At 34.1% G+C, this 16,721-nt stretch overlaps 1 protein-coding gene and 1 long non-coding RNA gene across 4 annotated transcripts in view; both read left to right on the forward strand.

The window, feature by feature from the left end:
- LOC127848596 (interferon alpha-inducible protein 27-like protein 2B) overlaps positions 1-16,721 on the forward strand; it is a 43,745-nt gene that overhangs the window by 18,725 nt on the left and 8,299 nt on the right. The window contains exon 1 of one of the 3 annotated variants that reach the window (XM_052381147.1): positions 554-775. The exons of the other annotated variants lie outside the window; for them this stretch is intronic. The gene's annotated coding sequence lies outside the window, so the exon portion shown is untranslated. Of the gene's footprint in view, positions 1-553; positions 776-16,721 lie in introns of those variants that run through there. 3 annotated transcript variants of the gene reach the window in all.
- On the forward strand, positions 5,945-7,648 carry LOC127848600 (uncharacterized). Its single transcript, XR_008034593.1, has 3 exons — positions 5,945-6,570; positions 6,826-6,966; positions 7,479-7,648. It is a non-coding gene; the product is annotated as an uncharacterized LOC127848600 (long non-coding RNA).

A 16,721-nucleotide genomic window follows, 5' to 3' on the forward strand; every position in this document is an offset into this window, starting at 1 on the left:
CATTTATCAAGAGGATTTAGTTAATCTGTAACAAGGTAAGTTTTTTTACAGACATATAGGTTCAAATCAGTTTCTATATAACGTCTACATGACATTAATCTATTGTTGTTTATTTTCGTCCCTATTTGTGTTCGTTCATTGAATTTAATTTATTCTGAAAGAATTTCAATTTCTGAGTATTGTGTTATTCATAAAAAGGTTCGCGAATATTTTTGAAGTAGAGATTATTATGATAACTTTATCACCATGCGGTTCATCAAATGCAAACAATAACAAAATGGCCGCAGTGTTGACGTCCAAAATTCGAGCATGCGAAAACGTGACGTCATTATCGGAATCCCCAAAACCTCCTATATCGTTTTAAATATATCGTGCGTCGCCGCGACTGTCACGCAAAATATCGTGCATCGCCGCGACTGTCGGGCAAAATATATTGGCGTCGCCGCGACTTTCGCGCAAAATATCGTGTATCGCTTCGTGTGTCTGGTGTCGCCCTTGTTGAAAGAAGGGCGAGATTATAGGTGGCACTATCTGAATTCCGTAGATGAAATACCTGTATCTGTGTATAGGTGTATTGCGACATAGCATTGTATGCGTTTTATAGGTGCAGATTAAATTTAAATCATATATATTATCTGGTGAGATGAACAGCCGCTTTCAGTAAATCGTCGACCGAACAGCAGACTTCGTAAAAAGTATTTGGAAATGATACTGTGATTAAACGTTAGGGAAAAAAACGGTTACAGTGTGTGATTAAATTGAAAACAAAAATCAGGTATGAATATTTGATTGCAAATTTAGCTTTTGTGGTCATTCAGTTTTTATCAGAGTGGTGCGTTTTTATGCCCCCCCGGATCGAATGATCGGGGTTATATTGTTTTTAGCCTGTCTTTCTGTCTGTCTGTCTGTCTGTCTGTTTGTCTGTCTGTCTGTCTGTCTGTCTGTCTGTATGTCTGTATGTCTGTCTGTCTGTCTGTCTGTCTGTCTGTCTGTCTGTCTGTCTGTCTGTCTGTCTGTCTGTCTGTCTGTCTGTCATTCTGTCTGTCATTCTGTCCCAAAACTTTAACCTTGGTTAAAGTCAATGTTAAAGTTTTGCAATAACTTTTGCAATATTGAAGATAGCAACTTGATATTTGGCATACAAGTGTATCTCATGGAGCTGCACATTTTGAGTGGTGAAAGGTCAAGGTCATCCTTCAAAGTCAAAGGTCAAATATATGGCTTCAAAGCGGCGCAATAGGGGCATTGTGTTTCTGACAAACACATCTCTTGTTCACTAAAGCTCAACAATGAATTGTTTTTCGGAAATCAAACATAAGTGTTAGTTAATTGACATTTAAACCTACAAACAGTGTTGATATTTTCTTTCAGATTTAGGTTCATGGTTTATAAAACAATTCTCGATTTCCGATCAATAACTAGTGAACGGATTGACTAATTGGCTTGATACTTCCCATGTGCGTTGGCCTTTGTCTGGAGATAACCCCTATTAAAATTGGGTCACAAGGTCAAAGGTCATGGTCACTGTCACACTTAGAGTGAAAATTGTTTACGATCAATTACTTGTGAACGGAGGGACCGATTGGTTAATTGATATTTCCCATGTGCATTGACATTGGGCAGTAGATGGCGCCTATTGAAATTGGGTCACTAGGCCAAAGGTCATGGTCACTGTCACACTTAGTGTGAAATCTGATTAACCGATTGGCTTGATACTTCGCATGTACATTGGCCTTGGACAGTTTCTGACCTCTATTGAAATTGGGGTCAGTAGGTCAAAGGTCACTGTCACAATGTGTGAAAATAATTTCCACTCAATAACTCGTCAACGAATTGACCAACTGGCTTGATACTTCACATGTGAAGTGACCTTAGACAGTAGATGATCCCTATTGAAGTGTTAGTCGCTAGTTCAAAATGTTTTTATTCGCTTTTATTTTATGGTCAGTTTTGTTGCAAAAAATCCTGTGTCAAGGCCCTGTTTGGTGTGTGTGGACATCTGTTCCGACACCAGAGCTCTTGATGGATTTAAATGTGCATGCCAATATCAAACATTCAAATACATTCACAAGAGTGTGTGCAGTTTAAGATTTTTCTTAATGCAGCAAGAGTGTTTGCGCAACATAATCACTGATGAAAAATTAACTTTAGAAATTATTAAAACTGCTATTTGCTAGTAAAGTCGTGGATGCCTGTGTCTAAATTGGTAAACTTTTACTTAGTAACAGTAATACAAGTATTTATAGATGTTAAATGGTGTTTCTTACTTACCCTTGCCCTTATGATATTTTACAAGCTATTGATCCCAATCAGGTTGTGAGAGTGTCAGAATGACTGAAAAAATACTTACTGTTATAACTAACCTTGCACCACTGTTAAATTGTGAGACTTACTCAAAACGGTGTAGATTTTTGTATTGCAATATTCAATCTGTTTCATTATGAATAAAGATTACATAGAAGAGGCAACTAACATTTGCTGTTTCGTAACTTAATTAATTATTTGTATATAATACTGGAAAAAGTCACTGGTACTAGTAAATACTATTTTATCATAGTTATGTATGGAATAGTTTTATATTGGGTATTTGAATTTGTAATATTATTTTAAATGTAAAAATAAATATGTTAAAATTATTACATTACATTAAGTTTTTTTTACAGATATGGTACTTTTGTAGCTTGCAATACCGTAATTTAAAGCATGATTTTAAAGTAATATAAGAGTCGTGTTCTGACAAACTGGACATTATGCATGTGCTTAAAGTGTCGTCTCAGATTAGCCTGTGCAATCCGCACATGCTAATCAGGGATGGCACTTTCCGCTTTTATGATATTTTTCGTTCAAATGAAGTCTCTTCTTAGCAACAATTCCAACTTAGGCGGAAAGTGTTGTCACTGCATGATTAGCCTTAGTTCTGGCTACCATAACTTTAAATGTCGCTTTTTATGATTTTTGACAGGCGCGACTTTATAGTTAGGAAAGTCAACAAGAAATTCTCGAAAAATTGACAGTTAAAAAAGACCGGTCCAAAACAGCTTTTAAATGCAGGTATTGGTCCAAATTAACCACTTGATGGAAAGATTGACATTTTTCACATTTAACTGATATATTCTTTCACTAAATACTATATTAAACATTTAAAATTTATCTATTCTGCTCTTACATATCGAGAAAAACAGCGATCTGACAGACTTTCTTGAAATGCGAATCTCCCGAGATTTCACGGTCATATGATGTTATTTATATTTTTAGTAACATACCATTTGCTCAAGTTTTTTTCAAATTCAGAATGATATTTCCCGGTATTCAAGATTATTCTGGCATTTTTGTAAATAAATTGTAGTGTAAATACAAACTCAATGTAAATAGTATTTAAAACTACCTGATTCACACTGAAATCAGTCTTATAATCCACCAGAAGTAAGTTGTTAATCTCAAATAATAGATTTCAGTAAACGAAAGTAATGTTTACAATTTCAGCGAAAAATGTCAAGGTCGATCCGAAACTATCCAAATGAAAACTCGTCACGTGACAAAGCGACAATGGCGTCAAAATTGTGAATTTCAGACCGTTGAGAGTTATTTTCATCTATTGTAAGATGCATTTGAAACATTTGAACCTTAAAATTTTCCCCGATGCAGTAATTTATATTCATTCACCAATATGCGTAGAAATGTATCCAAGAAAATAAGCTTTCTTTGATTTATAGCGTGACATAAATATGTTACGGCTCTGGTTGACTTTCGATATGGGGTTGACTTCAGCGTACAGGTATGTCAATACTATATAAACTGTACGCTGAAGTTTCTTTAGCTAGATTAGCCTGTGCGGACTGCAAATGCTAATCTGGAACGACACTTTACGCACATGCATTACGCCCAGTTTTCTCAGAACGCGACTCATATATACTAACTACTGTAGTATCAGAGTCCTCATTGTTAATACATATTCATTTGAATACATACGGAATATTACGCTAGTCAATTGTTCCAAGAGTTATTATCACTCTGACTCGAGTGGCTTGTGTGATGACGTATCACACGAGAGGCGGAGCCTCGAGTGTGATGCGAAATAGCACAAGCCACGAGAGTGATACAAACTCTTGGAACAATTGACTAGCGTAATATTCCTTTTATTATATACAACAAACAACGAAAACAGTTAACAAATGTATTTTTTTTTCTTTAACAAAACTGACAAAACAATGACTTAAACGGTACGCCATAGTATATTTAAGACGCGTATGAATACAGTTTATGTAAATTAACGTGTAAACATTCGAACCGGGAAAACACAGATTTCCGACACGCTTACCATAAGGTTCATGGGAGGGATAAAATTCATTAAAACTTTGCTTTGTTTTTTCTTTTTTCAATGTGGTACAATATGGTCAAACTATATATCATTTTAAAGGTAAAGACGGATAGAATAACATAAACACATTTTTGACATTCAATATTTTTTTGCTTTATTCATATTTTTGTTTGAAACCAATACATGTTTACACTAATTTACAAAATCTCAATCTAAAGTTAGGAAGGATATGCACGACCGTAAGTTGAATAAATACAAAGCTATATACATATACAAGGTCAAGTTAGCAACATTTCACATAAAATTATTGTCGGAAAACAACAAATGAGTTATTATTCAACTGCATTTTTTGGATAATTTTCCGAAACAAAGTTCTAAAAATTACTAAACTGAACTACTTTTTAAAAATCCAGGTAAGAGTCACCATTCTATTTCAAGGGCTTAATAGTTTTGCTATAACTAAATGGAAAATGTTAAACCATCTAAAATTGAAAGAAATTGCAGACGACATATAAAATTGTAAATAAATATAAAGAAATGGGTTTGGCTGGGTAGAAATCATTGTGTTAAGAGGAGATATTGCTCATCATTAACAAGATTTTATGAGTTTTGTGCAGACGACTCTAGAAAGCATAGTTTTACATAGAAATACACAGCGAGGTATCATGTTTTTTTGGCCTAGGGCGAAGCCCCTAGGCCATAGTACTGATACCGATTTCTGACACGAGCTGACTTGGCTGGCTGCCAAAACCAAATTTGTATAACTCCGATTTACCACTTATAATAAGTGCGAGCGCAATAAAAGTAGTTCTTTGCAGATCTCAATAGCCCGGCTTGTAAATACAGAACATCACTATATAACATGACAGTGTCATACAAAGTGTAAAATAATATTATTGAATCAAAATTGGTAAGCATTAGCTACGACATAGTTTTTATTGTTTACATATTCATGCGAGAATAAGTTCCTCACTGTACGGTCTCTAACTACCGTTTCGCGGAGTTTGTCAAAACAAGAGCAACTTGTTTGCCATTAATTATAGTTTTACTTTGAACTTTTATACATGTAAAAAAAATATTATTGAATCAAAATTGTTAAGCATTGGCTACGACATAGTTTTTATTGTTTACATATTCATTCGAGAAAAAGTTGCTCACTTGACGGTCTCTAACTACCGTTTCGCGGACTTCGTCAAAACAATAACAACTTGTTTGCCATTAACGTTGAACTCCAATAAAAATAAGTCAGTGGAACTTTAATTTTCCGTATTTTCTCTTGATATTTACATGGTTTAAATTAACCTCAGCTTTAATAACAATGAATACAGTAGGGCACAGTCGACAGTGACAATTTTCGGATAAGCTTCCTGGTTTTTGTCAAAGGTAAATTAAAATAAGTTTTTCATTTGTTTTTCTCATTAAAAAAATCAAAGTTGGTCTTAAAGGATGGAATTTCATGTTTAAGGATGTTCGATCGTTTCCACTTTACGTTAATTGATTCACTATATCGTAAAAAATAAAAACCTTTGTATATTTTCACGGTTTCAAAAGATAAGGTTTGAATAAACGAGTGAAAATTCTAGTTTGACTGTTTTGATTATGCGCCTATAAATTTTCTTTAATTACATATTTTCGAGATTTACTGCAATGAAACCAAGCGTTCGATTGCTTGACGTCACTTCGTGATCGACATCGATGAAACGCTTGCTTACGCTGTAGAAGTTATTTTCTGTGCAAAAACAAGCGTCTATTAATAACGAAACGATAACTTGTCAACAATGAGAATCAGATACTTGGCTTAATAATTTTCATTTAAAATGTCTAATTTGGATATAATTCGGAATACAAAACGAAACTTAAAAGGTATTTTTTTTAAAAAACGTTCCAAAGCACAATGTGGATTTCAATAGAAATACTATTTCCACCGACAATCAGTATTTCCGGTATGACCACTGTTATTTTGACGATTTTTCTATCGAATCGTCGGTAAGCGTGACCACATGTGACAACAGCGATGCCAGTTGAAAAATTGGTAGACGAGTCGTTGAACTCGACACATTGGCCGAATCGCTTTCGGCATGCAGTGCTTGTCAACTCAAGTGCCATGAATTTACTTAACACAGTAGAAAGCAGGGATTTCGGACTGGCATGTGTTTTGGACATACAGTGTAGCAATTGTGGTGCAATAAATAATGTGGCTACTGGATGGAAACATGGCAGAGTTTATGACATGAACACAAAGCTTGCATTGGGTAAGACTTTTTTGTATTTTTGGTACATTGGTGCATTATATCATGATTTATTGTCAAAATTACTGATACTTTTGAATACATTCAGATACTGGTGTAAGTTATTCCTGTGTAGTCTACATGTAGATCACTAGGCCTTATAAAATTATGTAACTTAAGTAAATTATTGACATTATTTCATATTATTTTATTCCACATAAGCATATTTTAGCATTGTGCATTGTCAACTGTTCTGTCATTTACTGCAATCTGTTTCAGGTTAATCAGAAACTGGGTGTTTCACCTGGGACTTTCACATAAAAAATGGCCCTTCTCCGTGACCTTCAGCACAAAAAAAGAAAGGCTATAACTGTTACTCGTGCAGCAAAACAGCGACGCATAAGACTCAAAACTGGAACGGTATTTTTAATTATGGGCATTTTATTTTTAAAACACAGTATTCTTCATTTGTATGCCCCCAATTGGCGACATAGTTTTCGCACTGTCCGTCGGTCGGTCAGTCCGTCACATTTTTCGTGCCTGCTCTCTAATTCAAGTAGTTTTTTATCCGGTCTTCACCAAACTTGGTCAGAAGTTGTGTCTAGACCAAGTTCGAACATGGCCATGTGGGATCCTGGGTTTCTTACAATTGTATGGATTATTTACACGGTTGTGCTTTTATATAGTTACAAAGTTTGAGTTTGGGGCATCCGTGTCGTGTGGACACATTTCTTGTTTGAGATTGTTTCAATAGATCCATCAATTATATATGCAAAGTAGTAGTAACATTTAAAAGCATATGCTAATGTTTGTAAGTTGATTATATTAAAAGCATTAATGTGCTGTGTAATCATTTCTATAAAAAAAAATCGGAGATAACCCATGAAGGTGCAAGCACATTTTCCAATTTGAAATGCTGTTTTCCTGTTCAGGCATTCAAAGGACATAGTGCAAGAAGTACGAGAGGGTCCAACATACTGTTCAAACATAGAGGACCAAGATGTTGAAGTTACAACTATACCCCCACCTGTACCCAAGCCTGGTCCAGCAGGGCTAGACACTACTGGGAAGGAATGTGTTTTCTTTGATTTGGAAACAAGAGGGTTAGGTAAAGTTTATTTTTAACATATTCCGTATTCACAGTGTTGCACATACATAAGTTTATCTTGGTCCAATTCAGGTATTTAGGTACTCTAAATCTCCAAAATTGAACTTCTATTAAAAAATATACATATTTACTTGCATGTGTAACATAATTCAACCTGCTACTGCTGAGTTACTAAATGTGAGATATCGTGTAAATTGTTTGTCAACCTAGCATATGATTGAATTGCAACAAGAGTTATGTTCAGACTAATTTCTCATTTTGTATTCATATAATAAATGATTCTTAATCTTTATTGATAAAATGATAGTAAATACCTCTTAGATGATGCAATGTTACATTACCCACAACTGGCTATAGTATATTATTTTGGATCATTTAAAAATGTAAACACTCTTCTCTTCGCTTCTTCAGATTTATGAATAAATAAGGTGCCAAAAACTTACTTTCATATATCCATGAATCGAAGAAAAGAGCGTTTCAATTTTCATGATAACAGTTATTATGCCCCCTTGGAAGAGAGAGTTAATATTGTTTTGCTGGATGTTGGTCTGTCGGTAGATCATTTAGTTTTCGATCAATAATTTGTCAACTTTGTCACAGATTGGTTTTTAACTTTCCATGTGCATAGGTATTGGACAGTATATAACCCCTATTTAAATTATGGTCACTTGGTCAAAGGTCAAAATAAGTGTGAAAATTGTTTCCGATCAATGACCCTTCAACTGAAAAATTCTCTTAAACCACAATGCATAGAGAACGGATGTGAAGGAATCTCTTCTACGATTGTTCAAATTAAGCTTCGAAATAAGTCCTGTCCTGGGGGGGGGCAATGTTTTTCCCTTTTATGTTTATTGTAAACACTGCAAATGTATTTTAAGAAGTTTACATTGTACTTGGGTGAGCGACCCAGGGCTCTCCTATTAATGGAGCTAAAATGGATTCTGTGCAATTTCTATGTAAAATTTTTGTTTTGTTTTTTCAGAGCGTACTTCTCACATAATTCAGATAGCTGCAGTGCATTCAACTGGTCAGTTTTCAACATCATGTGATGCCAGAGAAGAAGATGTCATTGAAAGCGTCAGAAATAACTGGAGTGACAGTTGTTGGCGACTCTGTGATTGTCAATGGACAAACAGTAACAGCTGTCCCCATCAAATCTGCATTGACAAGTTTTATAACATTCTTACAGAAATGTTCACCGGTTATTTTAGTTGGGCATAATATAGAGTCTTTTGATTGTAAAGTGTTGCTCCATGCTATCCATACTTGTGGAAAAATGTCTGAGTTTCAGCAAAATATTTGTGGCTTTTTAGATACTTACCAAATATGAAATCATATTAGCAGAAAAATTTAGTTAAAGACGTCATTGGTGAATTATACATGTACATGGCACATGGCGCTCTACAGGATGTTTTAGCTTTTCAAAAGTTAGTGAACTCTGTTCCTCTTGACCAAAATGTTGTTAACAAATATTCATTCAGCTATGACCGAGCAGTATTAGCATACAATGTGTAACTAAATGTTGCTTCCAACATCAAATCTTTGCAAACCATGATTGATACAAAAGTTATACGTGTGTAAGTCAAGGTGTTGCAAGGAAAGTTGCAGGAAGTGGATTGCAACTTAAACATTTGAGTACTGTATCAAAAAGAAACGGACTGAGTGGTTTGAGGAGCCCCCTGTCAGAGGTTACACACAGACAAATCAGAGTAACAAAATCAGAGAAAAAAATATGAGCAATAGCGAGTTATTTGTTGCCTGACATATAAACAATTGTAATTTTCATCTTGTATATAGATTAGCTATGAAATCTAATAGCTGTTACATAAAAAAATTTCCTTCTCGATGACAAACATAGTTGTGATTCTTATGTCAGTTGTATTTCTCATGTTTCACCTAAGTTGTAAGATATTTTTGGCAGTGCATTAAACCACAGATGGTGTGTGAAACATAATTGCCCGGCTAATTGTATTCTATGTTGTTTTTTGTAGATGTACTAATCTGATAAAAGTATTTGCGTAGCCTGAATTTTGATTGTTGTTGCTCTCATTAGTAGTTGTTGTGTACATGTGTATCCTATATATGGACAACAACACATTTTTGTTAATGAATTGCAAACATGGCTTTGCTTAATGTGTGTGATTTGTGTCACATATTTTACATTGTTCTATGTCCCAATAACAGTGAAATAATCATTATCTTGAATTTCATAAATTATAATTTGGCAAAGGTTTCTGATTGTATAAGAAAACTATGAAAAATTCAGCTTCAGATGGCCCCCCAAAAAGACAAATGTATTTCTCATGTGTCCAGCTTTTGACATCCTAAAAGAAGCCTTATTATACATGCGTACAACATAAAAAAATCAACAATACCTTTTTTATTGACATTCTTTTTGCAGTATCTGTAACAATGCCGTTCACTAAACAATAGTGTATCACAGCACAAAGCAGTACTATTTGTAAAAAAAATATATATTAATTGATGTCTGGTTTTTAGCTCCACTGGCCAAAGGGCAGTGTCCTGTGTCATGGTCCTATGTCATGGTCCTGTGTCCGTCGTGCGTGCATGCGTCCGTGCGTTAACTTTTCCTTAAAACATCTTCGTCTCCTAAACTACTGGTCCAATTCTGATAAAATTTCTCAGGAATGTTCCTGGGGTGAACCTCTTTCATATTTGTTCAAATTATGCCCCTGGGGTCAAATTTGACCCTGCCCCGTGGGTCACTGCCTATTTTGTGAAAACTTTCAAAATCCTCTTGTCCATAACCATTGGGCCTAGGGCTATCAAATTTGGTATGTAGAGACATCTAATAGTCCTCTACCAAATTTGTTCAAATTATGCCCCTGGGGTCAAATATGACCCGCCCCGGGGTCACAAAATTGAACATATGCTTATATAGGGTCTATTTTGTGAAAACTTTACAAATCTACTCGTCCATATCCATTGGGCCTAGGGCTACCAAATTTTGTATGTAGTGGCATCTTATAGTCCTCTACCAAGTTTGTTCAAATTATGCCCCTGGGGTCAAGTTTGACCCTGACCCCAGGGTCACAAAATTGAATAATGCTTATACAAGGCCTTTTTTGTGAAAACTTAAAAATCTTCTTGTCCATAACAGTATGGCATAGGGCTACCAAATTTGGTATGTAGTGACATGTAATAGTTCTCTACCAAGTTTGTTCAAATTATGCCCCTTGGGTCAAATTTGAAACTGCCCCGGGGGTCACAAAACTAAACATATGCTTATAAAGTGCTTATTTTGTGAAAACTTTAAAAATCTTTTGTCCATATCCATTGGTCCTAGGGCTACCAAATTTTGTATGTAGTGATATCTTATAAACCTCTACCAAATTTGTTCAAATAATGCCTCTGGGGTCAACTTTGACCCTGCCCCGGGGGTCACACAATTTAATATACGCTTATAAAGCGCCTATTTTGTGAAATCTTTAAAAATCTTCTTGTCAAAAACCATTTGGACTATGGCTACCAAATTTGGTTTGCAGTAACATCTTATGGTCCTCAACCAAGTTTGTTCAAATAATGCCCTTTGGGTCAAATTTGACCCTGACCCGTGGGTCACAAAATTGAACATTGTATACGTTTATATGATGCTTATTTTGTGAAAACTTTTAAAATATTCTTGTCCTTAACTCTAGGACTTAGGGCTACCACATTTTGTATGTAGTGAGATATAGTAGTCCTCTACAAAGTTTGCTCAAATTATGCCTCTGGGGTTAAAGTTGACCCACCCCAGGGGGTCACAAAAGTGAACATGTGCTTAAATAGGGCCTATATTTAAGTATTTGCACATGCCGAGAATATTTTTTTCAGCCTTTTTTCAGCAGTGGAGCGATACAGGGCCATCATGTCCCTCTTGTCTTTTAATACACATCACACAGTTCTAAAAATAATAATTTTAAAATAATACATATGTTCAATTTACAACCCACAACGTGGGTAACAGGTGGGTGGGGTAATTTAAGATGTTTATTTGAACATCAACATTGTTTTTTTCATTTGTTACATCTGAAATATTTTCATAACAATGTACATTATAAATATTTCTACGTGTATCACATTTCAGTTGATAATTTGATTGTTATAGAGCAGTTATTATATAGATATGTTTTAATTACTATTACAATGTTAGTCATTATATTTGTTAAATTAAGTCCATATTAAAATGTCTGTAGCAAAAAAAAATCCACGGTGACCTATCAATTTCTTTACTTCATTTTAATGCTAAGCTAGTTTCCTTTAATTATTGAGAACTTCAAATGAATATGAATATTACATCAACAGAAATATGTATCTGTATTGCATGTTATCTATTTTGAACTGTGCAATAAAAAATTCAAAACAAACAAAAAACTAGTCATACTTATTTCTCATTATTTTTTACGATTTCCAATATTTTTGGTTTTTAAATTGTTCAGTATGATAATACAAATGTTACAGTTGCTAATCTAATACAATCTCAATATTACTATGCCATTTTAAATGTATTAAACACAAACATTTTACCGTACCCTCAATTTTTATGCCCCGCAAAAACGACATTTTTTCAAACGCACATGGCATTTAAAAACCTTTGTTATCTCAAAATTATTCACGGTGACCTCCCTTTTTTATTTTATATTTATTTCAGATACAGATCCATTAATCACCATACAAAAAATTATAGCATTCCGGATATTTTGAAAATTTTCACAAAACGATCGAACATCCTTAATGAATCTATAACACCAATCATGATGTTTGTATGAGCCGTTTTGGCGGTAATAACGACGATTTTAGACGCTGTTTATGTGTCTGTTTGCCTAGAGGGTAGTTGTCAAAATCTTAAACACTTCTCAATTTATCATTTGTTGTTGAACTTTTCTATAATGACAATATTAACATTTCGTTGAACAATTTACGGGCATATATTCCCTTAGACGTATTCTACTTTCATTTTATGTAATTAAAATTATTGTATTACATTTAACAGACTGTGAACTGAGCAAGGTTGTATTAAAAACTAATATCAAATTTATGTTGCAAATCTTTGTGCAATCTCACAATGACAGGTTAGTGATGACAATTCAATGCGAAATGATAGCATTAATGCATATGCCAGGAAAATGTTTAATTACAATGTATATTTGATTATTTTTATTGGTACATATTTAAATGTTTCTATTTTTGTCAAAATTTATAGTTTTGGATGTCTATATTAATGGTTGTGTTCAAGTTTAACATGAACGCAATGATGATCTAAGATTAATAACAACAAATAAAGAAAGTAGAAAGAAAAATATCTTTCTCAGAAAGCATGATTAACTACACAAATATGTGGTAATGCTTTTGAAACTTTCTATTTTCAATGAATTGTCAGACATGACCAAGAGTTTGCAGCTTAAGAAAACTGATTAAATGTTCTCAGTAAATATGTTTCTGGACTATCGGAATATCGTTAAGATTGTATTGAGATTCAATACTTCAGCAGACCTTTGTTTTCATTGTCATATATTATTTTCAACTATAACACAATCATACATAAATATTTTGCTATATTTTATTTATTCAGGGGCAGAACCTACTACCTGGTAGTTTCAATGATGAACTATCATGATATAGGGCTAAAAGATGGATGTGCCAAATCCACCTCATGAAAAACAGATTGGGCAAAGTGGAGTGCGAACACTAAATGATGTGCTGCTAAATAGCAGGTTTGATATGATTTACACCTTGCATTGTTTACACTGCACCTTCGTGTATACCGTGTGACTTTAAGATCTGTGTTGGGAGAATAAGGCGCGACCCAGATAACATTTTTAAGGATGTCTTTTTAAATTATTTCACCATTTGTAATGGGATAAAGTCGAGAGCTTGCTCATTCGTGCGAGTGTTCTATAGATATTATGATTTTTTTAACAAATAACTAATTTTCAGTAAAGTGCAATCGCGCGTTTGTAATATGAAGTCCCAACACTGATCCGACATTTTTCTAACCGTTCAAACGCGTCATTGCACATTACTGAAAAAATACTGATTTGTTTAAAAAAAATCATGATACCTATAAAGAACTCTCACGAATCAGCCGGCTCTCGACTTTATCCCATTTAAAATAGTGAAATATTTAAAAAGAAATCCGTGAAAATGTCAACTGGGGTGCGCTTTATTCTCCCAACACAGATGGTTTACCTTTATGGTGTTAAGTATGGATACTATTTTTTAATATTAAACATTAACAATATACTATTCACTATGCATATCTTGAGGGTTCAGATTGTATAATGTACCAAGCAATAATTTTTTTTCGTCTTGATTATATCATTTTAATAATATTTCTTGTGTTATTTTCACATAGAGTACGTTAAATAAGCATTAAGGCAAAACTAAAACATGACATGGTTTTCAATTTCATTAAATTGTTAACAAGCCTATGGTATCTACTGGTGATATGTATTTTTTATGTGTTTGTTTAAGGTTTCTAATCAGTCATTTTTATTTTAATTATTGCAGATCTTTACAAGTGAATTTGGCAAATCCTGATGCAACCTGAGCTTACCAAATTTACTGACAGTTTGGACTCTGTGTGGATGATAATATGGACAATATATTGTGTTCATGTTGTGTTTTGATTGACATTTTTGACGATGCTGCGAGGCATCGTCTAAGTTATCATATCATGAAAACAATCTTCACAATGGCAACCTATGTAAAAGACCGAGCCAGTCCGATTGAGATAGCTCGATTTTTCTAATCGGCATACCTTGCTGATTATCATTGATAAAGGCATTCTATACATAGATGGTGACGTCACTACGTTTTTGTCAGTAAGACCGGTGTGTACACAATGTGATAAAGGTATAGGAAGCTCAGCGATAAATAGAACAGCATATTCTGGGAAAGGATTTAATAATAGTTTGAAAACGTTAATTTTAAATCAGTTATATTCAATCCATTATATGTTTATAGATCAATGAAACAACTATGCATTTTCTGTATTGTATTTGACATTTGTCGTGATTCAGTAAATAAAATGCGAATTAAAACGTGTATAATTATCTTTCAACGCGATCAAGAGTGTAAAGAAAACGAATTATTTCGAACCTGCCATTTGTAAACGTTGTAGCGACTATGGTATATAAACAGCATAATAACCGTATCATATCTGTTATACTCGCTCTTCTGCGTGCTTTCTCATTTTGCATATTTAATAAACTTATAAAACATAAATTACAAAGCCACATCAGTGCACATACTATGTTTGACAATTCATTCGTTTGTTGAATATTGTTTGCTGTTTTAAACACATATTAGGTCATATCGCGGAGATTTAGTTAACCTTACCATGTGTTCATGGGCGAACTCACGTATTCAAGTGCTCTTACGACTATGTGCTCATACCCACTTTCGATCGGGAATCATCATGAAATTATTGCCGTACTTAACGAACAAACATGCCTAAGCTTATTGAATTAGAGAAAAAGAACAATAATCAAAAGAGAAAAAGTATATGTTTATGCACATGGGATTGTGAAATCACGTCCGTACACATAGCATCATTTACTTAGGAAAGGAAACAACGAAATATAAAGCTTTGTATGATATACATGTGAAATTAAAGAGCATGGTGTAATTAAACAGCATGTCAAGTTTTGAATTTATATGCTGAAACGTAATGTTATAACCCAAAAACGTTTGACTGTAACAGACAGTTTTTTAAAGATAAGTGGTACAGAAAACACACGTTGAATACCTTTTTAAAGATATTTCTTGTTATATGTGATCGAGAATGCAACCCGCCTCCCAGTTTCGCTGAAAGGATCAAGTTCCCCACGGTTACTACTTCCCCGTACCCCTAATTTTTTTTATCGTACCCTACATTTTTCGTACCCAATTTGTTTCGTACCCATTTTTTTTTCGTACCCAAATTTTTGCTCGTAACCAAATTTTTCTTCGTACCCAAGTTTTTTCCTACCCAATTTTTTTTCGTAAACAAATCTTTTAACGTACTTAATTTTTTTTTTGGCATAATTGTTGTACCCAAAATTTTCGTACCCATTTTTTTCCTACCCAAAATTTTCGTACCCACATACACAATTGTGGTGATGTAGATAAATTTAAATAGATGCTTTTATATCAATCCTCTTCAAAAGCATCGTCACACCAGTACTGTCAGTACTTTGATTTAACAGATAAGATTTTTTAATCCAGACTTAACAGGTGATTTTTCTTCAAAGAATAAATACAATACTTTTTTATTTATGTGCATGAATTTGAGTACAAAATATCAACAATGTGTATCTTGTGTTGTTTTTCAGTCAGTCATCCATAGGTAATATATTAAGTATGAGAAGGGAATATTTTTTTACATTTTTGTTGTTTCTGCACACCATGTCAGATACATGAAAATATATTGTATGCCCCCTACGGGCGGCATATAGTTTTCGCACTATCCGTCTGTCAGTCTGTCTGTCCTCCATAACACTTTTCGTGTTCACTCTCTAATTCAAGTAGTTCTAATCCGATCTCCAAACTTGGTCAGAAGTTGCATCCGGATAATGTCTAGGTCAAGACGAACATGGGTCATGCCGGGCCAAAAACTATCTCATATGGTCACTTAGTGCGTTTCAAACATTCAGCATGGTGTCCGCTCTCTAATTCAAGAAGTTTTCATCCGATCTTTCCCAAACTTTGTCAGAAGTTGTATCTACATAATGTCTACGCCAAGTGTGAACATGGGGCATGCCGGGCTAAAAACTAGTTCACTGGGTCACTTAGTGCGTTTTAAACATTCAGCTCGGTGTCCGCTCTCTAATTCAAGTAGTTTTCATCTGATCTTCACCAAACTTGTTCACAAGTTTTATCTAGATGGTCTCTAGGCCAAGTTCGAACATGCTAATGATGCTCCATATCTGTCCAGAACATATTTTGTTGATTTTCTGTGCCTTTTTTGGCTAAATTCTTTAAAATAGTAATAAATATGAAAAAAGAACATTTTTTGTTCCCATGGCAACCATCAGTATTTACGGATTAATATAAGTACAATTAATTCCGTACTTTGAAATTAATT

Source organism: Dreissena polymorpha, chromosome 10 (assembly GCF_020536995.1).
Source record: "Dreissena polymorpha isolate Duluth1 chromosome 10, UMN_Dpol_1.0, whole genome shotgun sequence".
Lineage (NCBI taxonomy): Eukaryota > Metazoa > Mollusca > Bivalvia > Myida > Dreissenidae > Dreissena > Dreissena polymorpha.